Here is a 24,004-nt window from a genome sequence, read left to right as displayed (position 1 = left end):
GGACGGTTTTTAGGATCGTAAGAGATATACGTGTATAGAGAGAGAGGACTGGATCTCAATCCGTCGAAACAAAGCTAGTGTTATTCACTAATAGAAGAATAAAAGAGATGAAACCCATAAAGATGCAAGGTATAGAACTAGAAATGGTGAATGACCTGAAATATCTGGAAGTTACTCTAGACAGTACGCTCAGATCAGATACAAAACTCACATCAAGGAGCAGACGGCAAAAGCCATAAGAACACTATGTCAATGCAAAAGGGCACTATAGTCAATGCTCGGAATCTGACCTGAGGGACGCGACGGTCAGGGCTGTCAACACCGCTGCTTTCTGGGCATCCACTGTTTAGAGTTTTAGAGGAACCTCGACACGAGTGAAGTAGAAATCCGCTGGATCTACAAGGCGGTGATATGTACTACCCAGGGTGCTATATGGGATATGAGAACGACCCCGACACATGCAATTGGAGGTAATACTAGGTTTGAAGCTTGGAATGGGGTGGAGAAGAGCTACTGAACAGTGATATAGAACGAAAAGCATGTAAGGAATGGAGAAGAAACTACGTGGACAAGACATACGCGCTGATACAAAGAGAGGCACTATCAAAATTTGAGATGTTGATGGCCAATACCGACCTAATAAAAAGGCAGGAGATATTTGATAAGAAATACAGGGTACAATATAGGAAAGAGAGACAACTGGAAGGTGGAAGTCGGACACCCGACGACCATCTGCTTTACGAATGGCTCAAGAAGAAGCTCAACGAAACTAGCATAGTGATCCCTAAACTGGGAGAGCAAGTATCAATATCACTGTGCAGATATGCGTGTTCCAAGCAGAGGTATGTGCAATAGCCCGCTGTGCACGTATAGTTAAAGAGAGTGTGCAGCAAGAAGGCGCTATTGTAATATATACAGATAGTCAGCAGCACTAAAGTCACTAAAGAAAATATAGGTTACCTCCTCTCTCGTGAGAGAATGTCGAGAGGAGCTTAACTCGATAGGCAAATAAAGAAGTGTTACGGTGGCATGGGTACCTAGGACACTAGGGAGTGCCGGGAAATGAGACGGCGCACGAACTGGCGAGGATTTTTTTTTTAATTTATTTACATGAAGTACACAACAATTTTGTCACAAATTTAATTCCTCGCCAAACTGCGATTGCAGTTTGTTGGCGAGGATGGAGGCGGAGACGGAATATATGGGTCCGGAACCGGCTCTGCCTATGTCAGCGGATGTTACTTTTGAAACTAGGTAAGAGCAGTCTGAGACTACTGACGGGTATCATTACTGGTCATAACACCCTCAACAGACCTCTTAAGATAATGGAAATTAGTAGAGACACCTCCTGTCCACACTGTGGTAAGGAGTACCTTACTAGCAGAATGTACTATGTATGCGGCACCGCGATATAATACATTCGGTAGAGACACACTGAAAGAAAGCGAACTAAAGGACGTCGAACTTAAAGATGTCATCTGTTCTGCTGGAAAACAAAAAGATTTGAGGAGAATGGTGTGGAAATGCCGCCGGGACAGTAACCTGCAGCTCCAACCTCAGGGAATTGGGCTGAATGGACGCTACACGTGATCAGCAGCCCGTGCTTCCGGCCGGGCGTCCGTACACTACATCTACAACATCGAATTTTTTCGTTCCTAAAATCTATAATAACATACTTACCCTTAAATATTTGGAATATAAGAAGCACCAGCAAAAATGTATTTAAGTCTAAATTAAAAAAAACTCATGTTGAAACAATATGTAGCTAGGATAAACGTAAGTTAAAGAATGTCATGTTATATTGAACTTATATTTGTAACTTATACTAGTATCTAAAATAGTTTAAATACCTAAATAAGTAAAATAGCCTAAAATAGTATGTAAAGAGAGGAGCCTATTTCTGCCAACAAACTGTTATACAGTTTGGCGGAGGTAGTACCTATTATGTAAATGCTGTTTCCGTGAATAAATGGTTTACTTATTTTATTTAATTTTTAAGTTTCTAAGTTATAGAGATATCGCTTGCCAGGACACTAAACTTATGCTTCATAACATGAATTTGGTTCATAATGATAATTATTTTCGATAACTCTCACTAATAATCGTTATTTTTTAAATATAAAAGTAAAGTGAATACTTCTATGGATTTTTATGTTATGTTTATTACTATATACTTATGTATAAGATGACAAGCTCCAGTTTATAACCACGTTTTATTGGTTATTTAAATATCTTTCATTTGATACCTATAGCATTTGTTTTAAAATGTTAATTTGTTTTTGATATACAGTACAGCATTCTCAGTCGCGCCCGCGCCTCCAAGTAACCGAGCGCGCGCGGTTCGCTGCGCCGCGCCCGCGGTATAATCATCGTATTTTACTTGTTTATTATCGGATTCACAAAATTTAAGAAGTAACGTGTAGCTTAATCACCTACCTAAATTATTTATATGACATATTTTTTATCTAAGTGGCCGATTTCATTGTGTTTTTTGGGTGAGAAAAAAAGGACAAATGTAAAGTTTTCGTATTTTTGCAAATAAAAAATTAAATAATTAAATTACACTTTTAGTTATATAGCATGTTTTATTATACATTTCATCAGCTTTCACAGGACACCTCATTTTTTAAAATCTGATAATAACTTGCCGAGTAACAATCTAAACTTTGAAACCCGGGACCGCCATCTTTGTGACGTCACAGTTAACCCCTCCACGGTCTTAGAAAGTGACGAGTTCTTATTTCGTATTCAGTAAACTCTACCGAACACAACGATACCACTCGTCGGTAGGATACTGTCCAGTCACATCAAACAGTGTATAAGGCCCTTGGGCCGCTGTACTATAATGTTACATTATGCGTGAACTTTTACATTTTTATTATTTTGTTTTGAGACATATGCTAAACTAATGGACTTGTAGGTAATCACTTCAAGTGTAATTGATATTTTATGTCTATTTAACCGTCAGTAGGGCAGAAAATGGCTTTACTTGTCTACCCGATGTATGTATGGGTGTATAAGACGATTTACTTTAAGATAATATCATAGTGGGTAGTGATTAAAAAAGCGATTTGTGTTAACCCGAATATTTATTAATTAATATGTCGGTAGTCGCGAAAATGACCCTTCTCGCCTACCCGCCAATTTTAAACATTAAAAAACCGGCCAAGTGCGATTCGGACTCGCGTTCCAAGGGTTCCGTACATTAAGTCCGACTCACGCTTGACTGCACATTTCTAATAGGTCTTCCTGTCATCTATAGGTATAGAAATATTTGGTGTATTTTTTTCAAAATTTTAGACCCAGTAGTTTCGGAGATAAAAGGGGAATGGTCATTTTAGGCTATTATCTTAAATAACTCCTAACCTATGTACATATTTTAAAATTATAAAAAAATCCTATTTGAAATTCTCAAAATGAGCTCTTTCATTTTATATATAAAACGATATAGCTTCAAAAACTTAATTTTTTAACTTTCTCATTTACCCCCCAAAAGTGGCCCCCATGTTTCAAATTTATTTTTTTACATTACATGTCCAATGTCCATCTTTGGGTCACTCATTTACATATGTGTACCAAATTTCAACTTAAATGGTCCAGTAGTTTCCGAGAAAATAGGCTGTAACAGACGGACAGACAGACAGACAAACGCACGAGTGATCCTATAAGGGTTCCGTTTTTTCTTTTTGAGGTACGGAACCCTAAAACTATAAATATAATGGTTAGAAATGGGTTAGAAGGATCATTCTCGCTGTGGACGTGAAACGAGTGATATCTAAGTAAGAATAAGAATGCTACTGATTGTTATTGATAAGTTATTGAGATCGTTTAAGAGTGTTTGGACGGAGGAACTAGAAATAAATAAAAAAAGTATAGTACCTATTGACATGTATTTTTAATGAAACACGCTTTATGATATAAAATAAAATACTTACGAAAGCAAAATATGTAGGTAATGTCGTAAATGAAGTAAGTATAATATAATGCTCGGCTCGATTCGGGAAATGAATTAGAGATAACTAGATACGATATCTTAGTAAAGGAAAAAGGTACCTTATGGCGGCTGGCGCCGCGATTCGGGAAATGAATTAGAGATGTACTAGATATGAAATAGTAAAGATAAGTGACGTTCCACGGCAAAAGGTACCTTATGGCGGCTGGCGCTTACGTCGCAAAGCGCCGCAATAATATTAGCGGCGTTAATAATAGCGTAAGCGCCAACCGCCATAAGGTACCTATACCTACCCGTGGGACGTCACATATCTTTACTATATCGTATCTAGTTAATCTCCACAGATAAAACACCCTCCAGACTTAGCATAGCCGCGCTACCTCTGCCACGCATACGGTAATTTTACTCCATGTTCGAGTCGAAAGTGTCATTATGTGACGTCCGTGTCTTAACGGACCAATCACGGACGGCACGGGCCCTCGCTCACCTCGTCCCGCGCACCCCCGCATTTTTAGCATCATCGGTTGCATGAAATAATTGCTCTAAACTCGGTCTAGAGGATTCCTAGTCTATGTTAAACTCTAAGGGCTGATTTAGAGGGCGCGCAAACTCGCATGCGAGTTTAATAACATTACGGACTGTTGGTTACGTCTAATTCAACCGACCGATCAAAACCCGCAATGGTATGAAAATCGTATGCGTGTTCTCGCATCGTCTAATATCAGCCCTAATTCATTTCCCGAATCGCGCCGACTGTTGTTGAACTTGAATTTGTTTTGACACCTGTCATTTTTTACGTTCCGATATCACCCACTTAATCTGGGGGCACGGCCGTGCCCCCGCCAAGACGAGACAAAGGGTAAAAGGCAGTGCATATCTTTTCTCCGCACGTTTCGTCGTATTTTCGAACCCTCGTAGTTTCGGCTTGGATAATGATAGAGAGCTGAAATTTTTTGTATACCATGGCGTTAGTAAACTTATCAATAACACTAAGTTTTATTAGGCTACCTATTATACTAAAAAACTTATAGATTCTTTAATTTTCACTGTCCGAACCATATGAAATTCGTGTCATAGAAAATACAGACTACTTCCTGAAGACCTAGAAGGTTGAAATTTGGCATGAAATGATAGGTCTGTATGCTAACACATATGGTGATGAGAAATCTGTAACTTTCGACCTGCAACCCCTTGAAATGGGGGTACCTAAAATTTGCTGTAAACCTGAAAACATTGGTTCCTGAAGTACTAGAATCGTGTAATTTTGTGTGGTAGCAGTGATTGGAGTGCTAATAAAGAAACAACAATAAAAAAAAAACAAAAAGTTTTCGAAGTGCAGATTTGAACCAGCTTCACGTAAACCAGCCAAGTAGCGCCCTCTATATTGGCACTGTTCTTGTCGTAAACTTTTCAAAACCTTACTTCCTTACAAAGCGAATTTGAAATAGAGGCGGATAGTCATAGTGAATTTACTGCCATCTTTCGACAGATGTTTAAAACTTTTAGAACGCCATTTAACTTTGATCCTTATTCTTTCACTGATATGTGTTAAATTTGTTAAGGATCAAAAAGTGTCACCAAGATGATGATCGCTCGAAAAGATGGAACCATACCGTGTACAGGAGAGCAGCCGGAGTCAAGAAAATATTTTTGCCGAACTGAATAGGATGCGCTTAGCTCGCACTTCGCCCTCGCTTGGTCAATACAAAATAGTACAAATTTTAATTTAAAAATAACCGGCTAAGTGCGACTCGGATTCGCCGCTCTCGAAGGGTTCCGTACCATTACGGAAAAAATGGTAATAAATTACGTTTGTTGTATGGGAGCCCCACTTAAATATTTATTATATTCTGTTTTTATTAGTAAGTATTTGTTGTTATAGCGGCAACAGAAATACATCATCTGTGATAAATTGAAAATTTCAACTGTCTAGCTATCACGGTTCATGAAATACAGCCTGGTGACAGACAGACGGACGGACGGACAGACGGACAGACGGACAGCGAAGTCGTACCTATTGTAGTAAGAGGGTCCCGTTTTTATCCTTTGGGTAAGGAACCCTAAATTGTCTAATGATATCGAAACCGCTGCTTCGTTAGGCGCTGATCTAGATATACAGGGTGAAATTTAATTCACTGGCCAAATTGAAACACCCGAAAAATATTAAACACGTGTTTTTTCTTTTAATACCGCTCAGTACATTTTTTTCGAAATAACTCATCAAGTTGTCCTAAAAACCTCGTACGTTATGGTGAACCGACAACTAGCCACTACACCCGCTTCTCTCTTATCAGTTAAGGTCATTGACACCCCGCCCCTCCCGCTGTTTGCAATCGCGTCACCAATTATGAACCCTATTGCAGCGAGATAAGACGCTTACCTACATAAGTTGCTAATTTTTCCTTCATACTTTAACGGGCTTAGAGCCATCAAAATGCAAAGGCAACCCATTTTTAATCTAAAATATTATTTCTGACTAATGATTATTAACAAAACGTCCGTGGCTTAAAAACAATGAGTAAAAACTAGGTCAGGAATCTTTGCATTCAGGCGTATTTAAAAAATTGAATCATCTTATGTAAGTACTTACATTTGATTAAAAGTCGACGCAATTAACGAAAGTCCCACGAGATGGTACTCTTGGATTCAATCCTTGTCTGCGAAGGCGTGGAACGGATTCCATTTCGTATAATCTTTGTGCACCACGTAAACACTCACCACTTAATAAATAACACCGTACCATTTCCTAATATTCCCGGTTCGAAAACATTTTTTTAAACCTTAGTACGCGCGCGATTATTATTTTAAGGTTGGCGAGTGACGAGTGACTAATCATTTATGCTAACCGTTATGTTTACCGCTAGCGCGGAATGGTTTAGACTACCCTCGAAATTGATAAACCTGCCTACCATCGCCAACACTAACTAGGTGGACCCTATTGCAACGATTATAAGGTTTAGTGAAGGTCAGATAAGGGTTTTGCTGATGTTGTTGTTAAAACCTACTATTAGGTTTGTTTACATTTGTGGTAATAGGGTGACCACGACTCGTGGAAAGTATTTAAAAATTGAAAAATGAAAATTTAAAAAAAAATGTACTCTTTTTTTTTCGCTAAATAGATTCCTTAAGTGTAACCTAGTGCCTGGAATGAATATGGTCAGTGATTTAAATTTTACCCTGTATATTTAACTACAATGACTCCGTCATTTTGTAAATTTTCCATAAACTGAATTAAAAAAAATCGATAACACAAAATTCACAATAATCGGTTGAGTAAGCTGAATCGGAGACCTTCGTTAACGCTTGGGTCATTAAAAACAATCCCGATTATGTGACTAATTTTTTTAAGTTTCAGAAACATACAATTTGAAATACATACAATAGGGAGTATTACTGCAATGTTCTGCCGCCAGAGTGCAGCACTAGTGTACCTACTAAACCATAGAGTAACTTATACCTACATACTAGGCCTTAAACAATTTTTTACAAGTTTTCACTATGACATTGATGCATCAAGGCGGTTTGTTTAAATCGAAATTTCGTTATATATGCCTCTCTATCGATCGAATAGGCAAGAGTGATAGAGAGGAAGAAACCGAACTTTCGATTGTCGTGTTTCACGGTAGGCCATATTATTGAGTTAGTGACGCCCTCTACGCAGTTTTCCTTAATATTCCCTATTGTCGTTTCTCATATCGCTAAAGCACGTGGTACGAGGTATGCCGTGGTACGGGGACGGGGCTAAAAAACTGAGACAACAACTATCACAAAATTATTGTCGTCCTTATCATTGCGTTCGTGTATGGAGGTTCTAATACAGTAATTTAAGAGTTTTTGTAAACTGTGACATGACAATTTCAAAAGTCATCAACACGTCGGGTTGTCAAGACAAACCAAAAAATTTGCAAAACTGGTATTAGATTTTCTTTAAAATGGGTTACGATGTTCGAGAGTTGTTAATACACGTGGAACTGCAGCTCACGGCTTTATCGGAAACACTTCCCAAATTGACGACATCCACACAATGCTCGCAATGATAACAGCGGCTTTTCATCGAGTTCGTGAGAATAGGCCAATCGCCCCTGGTCAGCCTGAAAGGGCCATGCACGGGATCGTGCCAGTGCAAGTTGAGGAAAGGAATCTCGAGCACTTTAGACAGGTACCAAACCAACGTCAAGTACCTACTCGTATTATGTGGATTTAATTAATGTATTATTTTATTAAAATGTGGGGTTTGTATTTAAGTTTAATTTAGTTGGTAATACAGTCGAATTTAAACCGTTGTGAGACATACTAACATTGAATAATTTTACGGTTTGGACTCACTTGTTTGAAGTCACTCGCGCGACATGTTTCGCGATGTGTACTAGTAGTCAACTGTATAATTTATATAGGCCCTACATAGAGGGCGCTAGCAATACGTAACTTTTATAAAAACCTGAATATTAAAATGTTTTAAAATTATTCCCGTTTATATGACCCTGTCCGTAGGTTCTATAAACGAATATGTCATTTCTAACTGGTATAATCACCTCTTACAAAAATGAATGAAATCCCACCAAAAACATTTCATGTAAAGTGTTGCCAAGACTAGGCGCATAAAGCTTTTACACTAAAAAGTTATCAGATCCCATATGTAGGTACCAAGACTTTTACTCTGTAAGTCCTAACTTTATAAGCTCTAACTGTATAAAGCCAACATCTTGGTCAAACAGTACGGCTTGGCCGTTTCGTTGCAGTCACATAAACACTCCCTGGGTGGACTTTTTGCACAAAGTAGTAACGGTTTTACAAATTCTGAAAGTGTTCATAAATATGGCAGCAACGAAACGGCCAAGTCGTACTGTTTGACCAAGATGTTGGCTTTATACAGTTAGAGCTTATAAAGTTAGGACTTACAGAGTAAAAGTCTTGGTACCTACATATCGTCGTTGCGCTTTTCAAAGCTGATATGTGTTCGATTTTTGATTGACAAATAGTTACCTAGAAACAAAATACATAAGGTATTAATTCATTTGATTAAGATCTCGCACATATAAGATTTGGTAAGCGCAACGACGATATGGGATCTGATAACTTTTTAGTGTAAAAGCTTTATGCGCCTAATCTTGGCAACACTTTACATGAAATGTTTTTGGTGGGATTGCTTTAACGTCCGACTTTTGGTTTGGTTATAAAACCCAAATAATCGAATATTTTTTTGCATCATTTTTGTTTTTGTAAATGGCTCTTAAACTGCTGTATATTTTGGTACACACTATACAAATGAAATATAGCATATTTAATTGCCTTTCATTCAATACCCCACACGATTATGTGCCATGCATAGTTTGGGTGTAATATATGCAATATTCGCAACGAGGCGGGAGTCATTTTGATGACGTCATTCCGCTGAAGTAGATGGTCGGCGCCGCTGTCTCCCGGCAGTTTTGGAGACCCAATGCCATGCCCACCAACATACTAAAAGTTGGTAGCGGTTTCCGAATCTGAACTATATTCCCATAAGGCAGTGCACTACCAGTCTCATTGTCCACCCAAACTATAAGGTAGGGTCGCCTAAGACCGGATGTGACCTAAGATTGGATGCATAGAATTTACCGCAAACGAAGCGATATTTTTCACTGATGGCAACATAGTTTGCTTCGCCATTTTGTTCCGCCCCTCCTGTCATTTCATTCCGCGATCGGCGCTGCGACGATCAGCACGTGTGCACCGGACGTTTGAAAAAAAGTTGCCGTTTTTCGAATTTCACCTTGTTCCGGGCTTCCCTCCTCGAGTTTGTTTTCACGCTATGGGAAGATTTTATTATTTTATTGCTTTTTAAGTTAATTATTGCGTGGTTTTAGCAAATTCTCTATATAGATTTGTATACTTTGTTTACGCCTAGGACTTCTGTAGGCAAAGATCCGGACTTTCCTCCCCTTGCCGAAGATCGGACTAATCACTGAGGCACTTAAAAAACTCAGCGGTTCTCAAAATTTCGGATCGTAATAAAGGGATATATAATGAAAAAACTGTGATACATGACAAGACAATATATCTACGTGAATTTAGCCCTGTTTTACAAATAACCAATGTATATCCGGTCTTAATTTACCAAATTAGAACGCTCCCAGGCTGAGTTATTAAAGTTTGATAATCTCAATTTAGCTCCAATTTGCCTGAGGAGGTAAGATCGGACTTAAAAATCACAAGAAAAAAGAATTAGTTGGTCTAGTCACACCACGCGGAATACCAGGATGATTTTGTGATATGTTATTGTTAATTTAAGATCGGATATTTTCCTGTTATGCACTCTAATGTCGCACCAACAGAGTTGAAGTTATGCAGTAGTCCGAACTTCGGCAACACTAGAGTTTCGTGTAACGTATCCAGAAAAAAAAATCCGTCACTTTGAAGGCGTGTCTCGCACAAACTATTGCGTTTATCGAAATAAATAAAATATGACCAAATTCATTGTTTCATTGTTATTTACTGTCAATAACAGCACATTTAGAAAATAGTCGTAGGGTACGAAAAAAAAACTGCAACCCTGTCAAAAATTGAAAATAATAATGGTAGAGTGGGGATAGCATGACTAGAATGAGCATTCGCTCGTTTGGTCTAAATCAAGTCTAAAATTCTAAATCCACCTATAGATTCCATCATGCGCACAGCGCCACCTTTCGAATATTAGTCAAATTATGCAAACGTTGTTTGGTTTGCCGGTGTGACGTGACGCCCCATGGATGCTGATTTAATACCCCTAACAAACTGCTTTCGTAGTTCGTAATAAATGCACTAGATGGCGTGTAAATCAAATTAGCATGAAGTTATGTGTTGCCATCTGTTGATTTGATAGGTAACTAATTAGAGCTCAACATACATCAGCTACTTAACACTAATTTATATTTGTAATATGCACTAGATGGCATGAAACTTAAAATGGAATTTCGGAAAGTCTCCGTCTATTTTATTTACATATACAGTGTGTTACCGGCCTGCGGGCTTTTATTGAAACTGGTAATAATATGATCCATTAGCAGTTGTTTGCGTGTATTAGCAAATCATAATTATGTAAATTAACTGTTCAATTAAATTTCCAAAATTAGCACACGCAATGTAGTGGGTGTACTGCGTAATTGTCGTTACTCATATCGCTAACGCACGTGGTACAAGGCATGTCGTGGTACGAGGGTAAAAACTGAGACAACTATCGTAAAATTATTGGCGTCCTTATCATTGGGTTCATGTATGGAGGTTTTAATACATTAATTAAAGAGTTTTTTGTCAACTTTGACATGACAATTTCAAAAGTCGTCAACACGTCGGGTTGTCAAAACAAACCAAAAAATATTAGAAAAACTGGTATTAGCTTTTCTTTAAAATGGGTTACAATGCTCGTGAGTTGTAGATACACGCGGAACTGCAGCTCAAGGCTTAATCAAAGACATATGTAACTCCGTATAAGATGAATAAAGTCTAAGAAAAAAACGTGCCTTGGAAATCAAGGTAAAGTCGTTCTCGGATAGATGGCGCACACACCTTTGGCCTATGGTCGGCTAGATGGCGTTGACGACACCGTTTCATATTTAACAATTTTAACACATAGGTATCAGTGAATGAACAAGGGTCAAAATGATATAAAAATAATAAAACCATTTATCCATATATATAATTTTGTTCGATAGTTTTATACGTTTCCATTTTGAGTTGTAGTCGTGTGTCGATAGATGGCAGTAAATTTACTGTGACTACATAATTTACTATGACAGTACCCCTCTATAGCATCTATTCTTTTTGGCTTAATTAAGGCTTTGTAGGAAACACTTCCCAAATTGACGACATCCACACAATCCTCGATTGATAACAGCGGCTTTTCAGCGAGTTCGTGAAAATAGGCCAATCGCCCCTGGTCAGCCTGAAAGGGCCATGCAGGAGATCGTGCCAGTGCAAGTTGAGGAAAGGATTCTCGAGCACTTAAGACAGGTACCAAACCAACGTCAAGTACTCGTATTGTGTGGGGTTAATGTATTAAAATGTGGGGTTAGTATTTAAGTTTAATTTAGGTGGTAGTAAAGTCTTTATCAATGAGACCAGAGTGGCTTTAATTTGGTCTAGGTAGTTATCTTAAGTGCATCTTGAAATAAACTTCGTAATAAACAAAGTATGAAGAGCTGTCATTAGCACTTACTTGTCAATTTACTGTGCTGTACATTGCGGGCAATTAAAATTTTGTTAGAAAGTTAACGAAGTCTGAAATTTAGTTTATTAATTAAATTAATGTCATGGTTACATTATAGATATACGATATTTTAACCTCCCTTAAAAAAAGCCCGGGTCCTGGTAACACACTGAAATTTAGGCAAACCTACAGTCTTTTTTTAGTGTTCCGTAGAAAACTTTATTCACGGAACATTTCGGTATTGCAAATCAGTTAAATGCGTTTTTCTTACAGACCGTTAGACCAAAGAGAATTTGAAATGGCGTTCTAACAGTTTTAATCTTCTGTCGAAAGGTGACAGTACTGTGGCTACATAATTTACCATGACAGCAAAGAGAATTTAGACTAGAGAAATATTGTCAAAATAAATTATGTAGTCAGTACATATACTGCCATCTTGCGACACAATGAGGAGGCACACTGAAAGGTTAGGACAGATGTCGCCCCAGCAATCCGTCATTGTTTACGATTTGTGACAAGAGTATGGTTGCGAATTTTTTACTAATACTTGCGATTTATCAAGAAAAATGTGTTGTATAATTTATGACTGTACGGGAACTGCAAACCGAGCTCCGAAGGAGACTTGCTACAGTTGGTGGAAAAAAGGCTGATTTGATACAAAGATCACTTAATATATTTGAGGTTATCTTGTGTATTTTACCGTTTATTCATATTTTCGAAAGCTCACGTGCAGTTTTTCCTCTTATATTACAAGTGTTCGATCGAAAACAAAGCTTTGGTGTATACCTGGATCACCTAGATCACCTGGATGTACAAGAAGGCGTTTCATATACGCCCGCCCTACGACACGTCAAATAGGTACACAAAGTCGTGATGCGTATGGAGTACAGCACGTGTGGCCAAGCCATTTTGCCCTAAATTATGTACTACTTCATTAAAACTTAGCTTACCTGTGTATTTACTCGTTCCAAAATATTTATCTTCCTTAAAATGCAGCCTATAAAAACGGTCTTTGTCATTTGCCTTAGTTTTTGATACTCGAAGCTTTTTCTCACCGATTTATGCATATAGGGGATCCTATATTGCCACAATTTATCGCACAATATTGGAGTATTTTGGAGAAAAAGGAGAATGTTTACAATTTATTTGATAAAATGTGTGTGATTTGACAGTGACAGCAACTATATTATGGAGGCGCCACCTGGCGTGATAAAATGGCAGTTTGCTTCCTCATTGAAGGCAAAGAGAATAGATAGTATAGAGGGGTCCAGTCATAGTAAATTTTGTAGTCACAGTAAATTTACTGCCATCTATCGACACACGGCTAAAACTCAAAATGAAAACGTATAAAATTATCAAAAAAAATTATATATATATTTTATTATTTTTATATCATTTTGACCCATGTTCATTCACTGATATCTATGTGTTAAAATTGTTAAATATGAAACGGTGTCGTCACGCCATCTAACCGAGCATAGGCTAAAGGTGTGTGCGCCATCTATCCGAGAATGACTTTCTTGATTTCCGAGGCACGTATTTTCCTTAGACTTTATTCATCTTATACGAAGTTACATATGTCTTTGTTGAGGGTCCATATTGGGTTGCATACAAGTTTAAGTCATATCTTTGATGCGCATAACAACTTGTGTTATAATCATCATTGCGCATACAAATGAAAAGCCATATTATATTGTGTCATACATTTTTAGCCATAATATTTGATGACATACTCAGCAGTTTTTATATATTTTTTTTGCATATAGGTTTTGATTATAATGAATCAAATGTCATACCAGCTAAAAGCATATTTATCGATACTTATAAGGTTTTTACGTATAACGTTTTGTTGCATAATAATTTACAACCAAAATGATTTACATAAATAATTTAAGAAAATAAGGCCATAGTCGGTTTTCCATAGTAAGTTGGCCCTTAAGTCAATTAAATTCGGGTTTTTTTTGTGAGTACCTCTTATGGTGAAGAATATTTTTGCTGAGTATCAACATCCTACTACTTAGTGACAGTTTTTGACTTATGATTTTATTTTTTCTTTAATGTATTGTTTTTCGGGATGTATTCAAGCGATTTGCTTCAATTTTTTAAATATTGTTCTTTATTTAGGTATGCATCGATACTCAAAAAACGAATACCAGTTGTCATATAAAAAAAAGGAAAAAAAAGTTAAACAAAAATAAAACATTTTTTTTATGTCGTGGTGAAGTAGTGACACCTCTAATTTTTTTTTCTAGTTGTAGGCCTGACATTGGCCTACTACTTGCCTAAATATCAAAATTTTCCAAACGGTACTTCCTGTCAAAAATTAGCAATGTGTGTGGTCAAGTTCTGTTCTCAATCGATGTTTTTCAATGTAGTATACAAACTCTTCGATTCTGTTTGCGATTTCTTATCAGGTTGTCGTATTTAAGAGTAAAATGCCAATGACAACTTAATGTTTGTATACTACATTGAAAAACACCGATGGAGTACAGAACTTGACCACACACATTGCTAATTTTGGCAGGAAGTACCGTTTGGAAAATTTTGATATTTAGGCAAGTAGTAGGCCAATGTCAGGCCTACAACTAGAAAAAAAATTAGAGGTGTCACTACTTCACCACGACATAAAAAAAAATGTTTTATTTTTGTTTATTTTTTTTTTCCTTTTTTTTATATGACAACTGGTATTCGTTTTTTGAGTATCGATGCATACCTAAATAAAGAACACTATTAAAAAAATTTAAGCAAATCGCTTGAATACATCCCGAAAAACAATTCATTAAAGACAAAATATAGACCAATAGTGGGACCGGATTTTTGCACTAAAAGTTTTGATAATTCTAAAGATGAAAAAGTGATACTTATCTGACATGGGACATATTTTTAAGCATATTTGTAAAATATGACGAAAAGTTAGAACGAGCGTTAGATATAAATTAGGTATTTATATATTTTTAGTAATGATTTTTTAATATTGAATTAAAGTGCAATGTTTAAGTTCCATCGTTTATAATATGTATGACGCTTTATAATGTAAAATTATTAGAAATTTTTTTAACGTGCTTCTTAGTCAAACTACAAATTAGCTTATTATTTTGTCGATATTGAATTAAAGTTTAATAAATCCACAACAACATATCTAAATTCTTAAGTTAATAGGCAAGCTAAAAATTTAGAAGAATAAGATATATGCTTTAGAATGAATATGCGTTTTTTGTCCTATAATATCTAATATTGAATTAGAGTCTGTAAAAATAAGTCTATTACTATAAAATAATATACGCAGCCATATTATGGAAAATAAGAAATTTCGGTGTGTAGCTTGCATTGTAATAGTAAAATATATTTTCTCAAAAATGGACGGCAAAGTCGACTATGCCGTTTAAAAAATAGGTCGCGAAGCGCGTAGTTTATGGTCAGTCAAAAATTAAAAAGTTAAAAACATTGCAGTCTCGATTTTGGGACTGCAATGTTGCATACAAATTCCATTATTTGTCGAGTTCCAAACTTTTTAAAAGTTGAAATGACCATATCAAATGAAGGCACAGGCCCATTAAACAGCCAAACAGATGATTAGTACCGCGACTATTTAGCTGTCTCAAATAGGTTGACGTATTTTCGGCAGAAAAATACACTTCTATTTTTTTATTAAAAAAATAAAAAGGCGGCAAAGCTAAATTTTTCAATTGTTTCTACTTTTTTCTGTGAAAATATATACGTAAGAACGTTGCTTTTGTAAAATATTTCTATGATATTTATATTTCTTGCACCATTTTTGAGAAAAGCACTATATATGACTCGGCTGGAAGGCTACTTGCTGGCTTCGGATTCAATTAAACGGACTCCCAAGGTCGTCCGTTTAAAACGAATCCTCAGCCTGCAAGTAGCTACTTCCGAGCCTCGACAATAATGTACTATTAAAAAGGCGCGAAATTCATACATACGCCGCGCTGGTCCGTCAGTGTCGCCGGCGCGGCGCCCGAGACCCTATCATAGCCTGCCTATACCTCGCCCCTCGCCTCGCCCCACCTGCCGCTCGCACTGTCAAAAAGTTATCAGATCTCTTGCCAAGCTTCTAACTCTACAAGCCCTAACTTCACTAGCTCTACACCTTAGTCAAAGTATGTAGCTCGGCCGTTTCGTTTCTACAAGAACTATTGTATGTATAATAAAAAAACCGCCCAAGTGCAAGTCGGACTCGCGTTCCAAGGGTTCCGTACATTACACAATTTTTAACAATATGTTTTTTTAGTGAAAAGTGAGTAAAATGTCTTTTAAAAACCCGTAGGGATCGGATCAAAAACTAAGTACTTAAGTCCGACTCACGCCACAGATTATACAATAGTTCTTACGAACTGATACTTATCTCTCAAACAAAACGCAAGTACCTACCGTTTTGATACCTACACAAAAATACAATGGAGTGACCTTCAACGCGCCGCTCTCCGCACCGCGCGCACCGGCACAACGCTAGGGTTGCTGACGCTTAGAAATGATAAATAAATACCCACTTAAACAGAGGAGTGAAATAAAAGGAAAGCTAAATCTTAAATTATACCTAATATTCCGATTATGCTTTAGTGTTTGCGAAATAGTCATTTTAAAAGGTCATATGTCCCTGCAGTAACCGCAGTGTTTACGCCGTTTTATAAACCGCGCAATAATCCCAGCAAGAATTAGTTTTAAAACTTCGTGTAATTTAAAACCAGATAGAGATTAATGTTACATAGTAAAGAAAAATAATAGAAACCCCATGAATAAAGGTAATTAATTATAAGTTAACCAGAGCAAAAATGAGTAGGCACTTTCCGGTGTAAACTTACTGTCGTTAAAGTAAACATTTACCAAAATAAATTAAAAATTTACTACCTATTTCAAATAGATAGATATCTAAATCTATACATTTGTCACACATATTAAACATTACATGTTTAATTAAAGAAATTCAATAGTAGGTAGGTACCTACTACCCACGCGATTCGAACTTTAAGATATCGCGCCGTTAGACTTCACTAGATATGAAATAGTAAAGATATGTGACGTTCCACGGCAAAAGGTACCTTATGGCGGCTGGCGCTTACGCTTATTATTATCGCCACTCCAATATTCAGTCGGGGCAATGGTACCTTTTGCCGTGGAACGTCACATATCTTTACTATTTCTTATCTAGTGCATCTCTAATTCATTTCCCGAATCCCGCCGTCCGTGTAACTATTAGGGCTTGCAAATATTCGAAACTTTCAGGTATTCGAATATTCGACTTTTTCTGACGACATATTCGAATATTCGAATAATTATTCGAATATTATAAAAAATAAGAAAAAGAACGAGAAATCGGTTTATTATCGTTTTATTCAAAAGCTTATTTCACATATTGCTAAAACTAATGATATTTTGCAGAAATCCACTTAATTGACTAGATTTTATCATCCTACTATGAGATGCCCACATTTATAAAAACAAGTAAAACGCCAAAATAAGACGTATTCAATATTTCTAGATAAAACTTTTATTATAAATGCGCCGTTGAGTGAAATAATATAACTTTAATCATCTAAACCAAACCTAGGTATGTAAGATATTTTTTAATACAGTTGCTCACAAAGTGCTACTTTACGTAGCTGTTTAGCGTGCGGAAAGTTGGTTATGTCGAACTAGTGCTTTTTACTTTTCCAATTTTTTTAAATTTATACTTGTTCCAATTCACGACTACTTATTGATGAGTGTTAATATTAGTTTCCTTTAAACGTCGTAATCAGCATAAAAACCTACTGTTAATGTAAGAATATGAAAAATATACATATTTCATATTTTAATACTTACCTCTTCATCATTATAACACGTTTATTTTTTAATATTGAATATTGAAAATTCCGTTCTTAATAAGGTGTCTGAATGGAACGGAATAGCTGCCAAACGCCCATAGATATAATATACTTAAAGACGACGTCTAAGCGAGCTGTCACTGTTACCACTTTTGTTTAGTGTACGATTAACAATGTTTTACTTATTTTTTCGCAACTGTATTAAAAAACGTCGTTCGATACACGTGCGGAAATGTCATTCTTCACTCGTCCCGAGTCTTCCCACTCGCCTGCGGCTCGTGGCAAGATATCTCGGTACTCGTGAAGTAATGACATACCTTCCGCACTAGCATCGAAATGTACTATTTTTTAGTAGGTAATTATTTTCTGATTTAAATTAACTTGTAGTCACTCAGAGGCCTTAATTAATGGTCGGCTTAATTATATAATATTGGAATATTTAAGGGAAAAAGTTAGTTGACTACTGGATTATTCGTCAGCTAAAGGTGCATAGTTAGATTACCTAGTTGGGCAGGTTTGGTATGATCAAATTTGAGAATTGCGATAAGTGCGGGCAAGGTTTAGTCTTAATAAACAGAATGACCCTTTAACTTAAAACTTATGCACCGTAAAAATAACATACTTTTTGATTTCGTTTTCTTTCAAATTGAGTTAGGTTTCACTATATTCACGAAGTCTATCGAGAGGAATACAGTAAAAAATATTATTTCCTTCGTATTTGGGTACCTACCCATTACTCATTCACTGTAAATACCCGGAAAACACACAGAAACTGTAACTGCAGCGGATTAAATAGATTTTTTATAGTAATAAAAAATATTCGAATATTCGAAACCTGAGCGGCCGAATATTCGAATATCAAAACAGGCCGAATATTCGACAAATTCGAATATTCGAATATTCGAATTGCAAGCCCTAGTAACTATCGTAAAAATTGACAGTGCGGCGCGCGGTGACGTGCGTACGTGAGCGCGTGTGGCAACCAACTGGCTTGCTTTTCTACCGTGAACGGGAGCAGATTCGTAGGTATTAATCCGAGCTCGCCCAGAGAGTTCCATAGGCCTGCTCATGCTTAGCTCCACATTTCTAATAGGTTTTCCTGTCATCTATAGGTAAAGAGCTAATATGTGTATTTTTTTCATAATAAAAAGACCCAGTAGTTTCGGAGATAAGGGTAATGTTAATTTTTTGCCTGTTTTCTTAAATAACTTCTAAACTATTTATTTTAAAATTATGAAAAAAATATATTTGAGATTCTAATTCTAAAATGAGCCCCATCATTTGATATATAACAAAGATATAGTTTTTTTTCTTCTATTTATCATTCATCTCAAAAGTGACCCCTTTATTTAAATTTATATTACATATTTACTTTACATGTATGTCTTTGGGTTATAGACAAGTTTCAACTTATTAGTCCAGTAGTTTCGGAGCAAATAGGCTGTGACAGACGGACAGCCAGACAGTAGACACACGAGTGATCCTATAAGGGTTCAGTTTTATTCCTTTTGAGGTACGGAACCCTAAAAACAATGATTATAATAAGTTTTTCACCTTATGCCCATGTGGCGGTAGCAAAACAGCCAAGCCACATATTTTGACTAAGGTGTAGAGTTAGTGAAGGGGCTTGTAGAGTTTGAAGCTTGGCTCGACAAGAGATCTGATAACTTTTTAACAGTGCGAGTCTTAGGCTTATGGTTTCGTCTTAGCAACATTTTACATGAAAATGTTTTTGGTGGGATCAGTTGCGCACCAGTGACGCTGTCGTATGGTCGTTCGTTCGCTGTGTTAAGTGCATCGAGTTGCGGGGTCATTCACCCCTGTCTAGCGAGTAATATGACGCCAAAAAAGACGTTTGTAAAATGCAATCATTGCAATATTGTAATAAATGAAGTGCTGTGTTTTGTGCAAAATAAGATTAATTTAATGGATAATGTGAGCCTGATTCAAATCTGTACCTCGAACTTTTCTGTGAAGGAACTTGAAGATGCAAAAAGCTTACTATTTCAAGCCATACCAGCCGGGAAGAGAATGATCACCAGAAAAAATAAGGGGAAAGAAATTAGAGTCCTGGAGGATATTATAGAAGTCCTTGCTAATACAAGCGCCGAAAGCTTACCCTTATTTGTTGCGCGAGACCTACATCGACTTCCCCCGGTGTATTTTGATCATGTGGACGTGACACAATTATTAAAAGATATTTTGGTACTAAAGTCTGAAATTCATTTTATAAAAGACAATTATGCGACTATGAAGCAAGTGAATGAAATAAAAGACCTTGTGAATATGCATAAATCGGAAGTAGCCTGTGATCTACAGTCAGTAATTCCAATTGTAATGTGAACATGCGACGAGGTGGACATATTTTACAAAATAGTTTTGAATATCATAGTGGGCCCATGGGCCTACCTCACATCTTATCACCATTAAAGAAGTCAATGACCGAGGAGACCGTTACTGAGAGTTTTCAAGTTCAAAACTCGGTCTTGCTCGCGCAAGGAGGTGCATGCGATAACACCGTCTCTTTTCAATTACCGGAGGAATCATCGGCTAGAAGCGGTGACCCGCACGTGGAGGAGCGCACTGCGGTTCCGAACAATAACAGCTCGCCAGTACCGGCGCGCGATGATTTGGCGATTTCGGAGTTGCAGCGCGTGGAGGCGCTAACCGCGGTTTCGAACGGTGACGTCACGTGTATGCTGCGAGTGAGTGGTGCAGAGCGAGAGAGCGATGAGGACGGTAAACTAAAACCGGTTGTGACCGGGTCGGGCGGCGCCGGCGCTGGCCGCGCTAGTGACACTAGTGACAGCAATGCGCAAAGTAATAGTTGCATTTTAGATTCGACTCGTAAATCAATGGCGGAGGTTTTACGCGCTGAAGGAACATGGAAGGAGTATAAGGATGAGGGCTGGAATGTTGTTCAGAGAAGTAGACTGAAAAATCATTTTATAGCCGGCAAAGGGAAGGCGAGTACGGAAACTAGTGGTTCTTTTAAGGCGGCTGATCCTAGGGTTCCGTTTTATATATACAATATTGACATAGGCGCCCGCGAGTGTGACATTGCGAAATATGTTTACGAGAAGACATCAGTGAATATTGTACCCGTGAAAATTAATATGAAACAGGAAAAGGGATATGTAGCCTACAAGTTTTATATACCACAACACAAATTGCCTTTGTTTATGGATGAAACCTTGTGGCCAAATGGTGTATCTTTCCGTAAATTTGTTAACTTTAATAGAGAGCGACATTATCACAAATACAATACTGCCGCTTTTGTGAAACAGGGCCCTTAAAAGTTATATTTACGAGTAAGGTAACGTGTATTCATGCAATTTTATACTATAACCAAAATGAGTAATGACAAAGACAATGATATTCTTACAAATTTCGTAACTTTTAACTGTAAAGGTTTAAACAGATCACGGGACTGTATTAGAACACTATGCCAGAAAGCTGACATAATTTCACTGCAGGAAACATGGTTATTGAATCATGATTTGCCGGTATTGGGCGAAATACACCCAGATTTTAACTATACGGGTAAATCGGCGATTGACGCCTCGGTAGGGCTGCTTCGTGGCAGACCATACGGTGGAGTAGCACTACTCTGGCGAAAGAGTGTATTTCGTTCATTCTCTGTGATTAAATGTACAAGTAACCGTATTGTTGCCGTCAGAGTAATAGTGTCAGATAGACCGATTTTGTTATTTAGTGTGTATATGCCTACCGATACACTAGAAAATCTCGTGGAGTTTAGTAGTTGTTTGAGCGAAATAGCGGCTATTGTTGACCAGTGTGACACGGAATCTGTGTTTATACTTGGTGATATGAACGCACATCCTGGGGCACTTTTTGGGCGTGAAATGCTTCAGTTTTGTATGGATCAAAAATGGTCATGCATTGATATGAAGTTGCTTGGGGATCAATCCGATACATACACATTTATCAGTGACGCCCATGGTAGTCACAGGTGGCTCGATCACTGCCTAGTCACGGAGGCTGCGGGTCGTACAGTGGATAATGTAAAAGTCCTTTATGACGTTTTTTGTTTTGGTCTGACCACTTTCCTCTTGTGTTACAGTGTAAATTAAGTTTAATTAGACCTAAGACTGAAGTACCGCTGAGGCCATGTAATAAAATCATATGGGGTAATAGAACCGATGCTCAGATTAGTTGGTATAATGAGTTATGTATAAAGTCATTAAGAGATATAGATTTTCCTCCTGACCTTCACAGCTGTTGTGGTAAATTATGTAATAAATTAGAACATAGAGAAAAATAATTGATTCATTATATGGTGAAATTGTTACATGCTTGTCAAAGGCTGCGTCGGATAGCCATGATAAAAAGAAAGTTGTGAAAGGCACTCCTGAAACCGGCTGGAATCGATATGTTAAGAAGGCGCACGGTCAGGCTCGCCTTAGCTTTTTGAAATGGGTCAGTCTTGGTAAACCTAAGTCAGGTGTTGCGTATGACGACATGTCAAGGTCTAGAAAAAGCTTCAAAAACAAACTGAAGGTCTGTCAGAATAAAAAAGAACAAACAAAAATGGATAACCTTGCCATTCTGCATAAAGAGAAGATCTTCAGTAAGTTTTGGAAGCAAACAAATAAACTGAACCCTAAGGCGAGTCTACCTGTGTCTGTGGAGGGGGAGGACGATCCCAAGGTCATTGCTAATTTGTTTAGGGATCATTTTGGGATCAAGTCTAGGCTAAGCAGTGACGTGCGGGGGCCCGGCGCTGAAGGTCATCTCTCAGGTGAGCCCATTCTTATTTTGGCAAATGAAGTTGCTTCAGTTTTAAAAAATATGACAAGGGGCAAATCACCTGGGCACGATGGACTCAGCGTGGAGCACCTGCATCACGCAGGCCCACATATCCCTAGATTGTTGGCTATGCTGTTTTCATTGTGTATAAGTCATTCGTACCTACCAGAAGACCTTATAAAAACAGTAGTTGTGCCTATAGTCAAGAACAGGACCGGTGACGTGTCGGAAATAAACAACTATAGGCCAATATCCCTAGCCACAATTATAGCGAAAGTGTTGGACGGTGTGCTTGAGCGGCATCTCAGTGGTTATGCCAAGGTACATGACGGTCAATTTGGGTTCAGGTCTGGGCTCTCTACTGAGAGTGCGATTCTAGTCCTCAAGCACACCGTCCGATACTACACGGACAGGAAGACGCCAGTATACGCTGCCTTTCTCGACTTATCCAAGGCGTTCGATCTTGTGTCTTACGATACACTGTGGAGTAAGTTAAGGCAAACAGGTATACCTTGCGAGTTGATAGAGGTTTTTAAGTTTTGGTACAATAACCAAAACAATTATGTAAGGTGGTCAGATTCCTTTTCAGATGGTTATAGGGCAGAGTGTGGAGTTAGGCAAGGGGGGCTGACCTCACCATTACTGTTTAACATCTACGTTAATCAGCTGATCGTGGAGCTCAGTGGCACCAGAGTCGGCTGCTCCATAGGAGGACAAATGGTCAATAATATCAGCTACGCCGACGATATGGTGCTACTGGGACCCACGGCTGGTGCCGTTAACGAGTTGTTGGGGATGTGCGAGTTGTAGTGTGTGCTACGCCTTACCCTCACACGTAACATAGCCTAGACTATATAAGCTCGTACCCATGTTATTCTAGACATTATAGACCTATACTCCAACCAAATAGTTTCATTTAACGTCCAACACTACATGGCGACCCTGCCAGTGCGGCCTTGTGCTGCACTGGCGGCGCGCCGCGCCAGCCAGAACACGTCGGGAAGAAAAGTAAAACTTTAAAATAAGTGATAAGGACATATTTGTGTGAAAAATACTATAATTAACAAAAACTATACATCCACAGTGAATGAGTTTGGCGGACTGCTAGAACTTTATTTTTTATTGGTATTATTAAAATTAGTGACTACGGATGCATTAAATAGTAAAAAAAAAAAGTGATCGCTATGGACTTATATCAAAACACGTGAGAAAGTAAACCACTATTAGTGATCTTCAGTGAACATTTCTAACTAGTTACAATTTTGACTAGAAGAACGTGACTTAATAATATAT

The sequence above is a fragment of the Cydia splendana genome, chromosome 3 (assembly GCF_910591565.1).
Source record: "Cydia splendana chromosome 3, ilCydSple1.2, whole genome shotgun sequence".
Classification (NCBI taxonomy): domain Eukaryota; kingdom Metazoa; phylum Arthropoda; class Insecta; order Lepidoptera; family Tortricidae; genus Cydia; species Cydia splendana.
The sequence above is the reverse complement of the archived record's forward strand: the minus strand, read 5'-3'. Positions refer to the sequence as shown.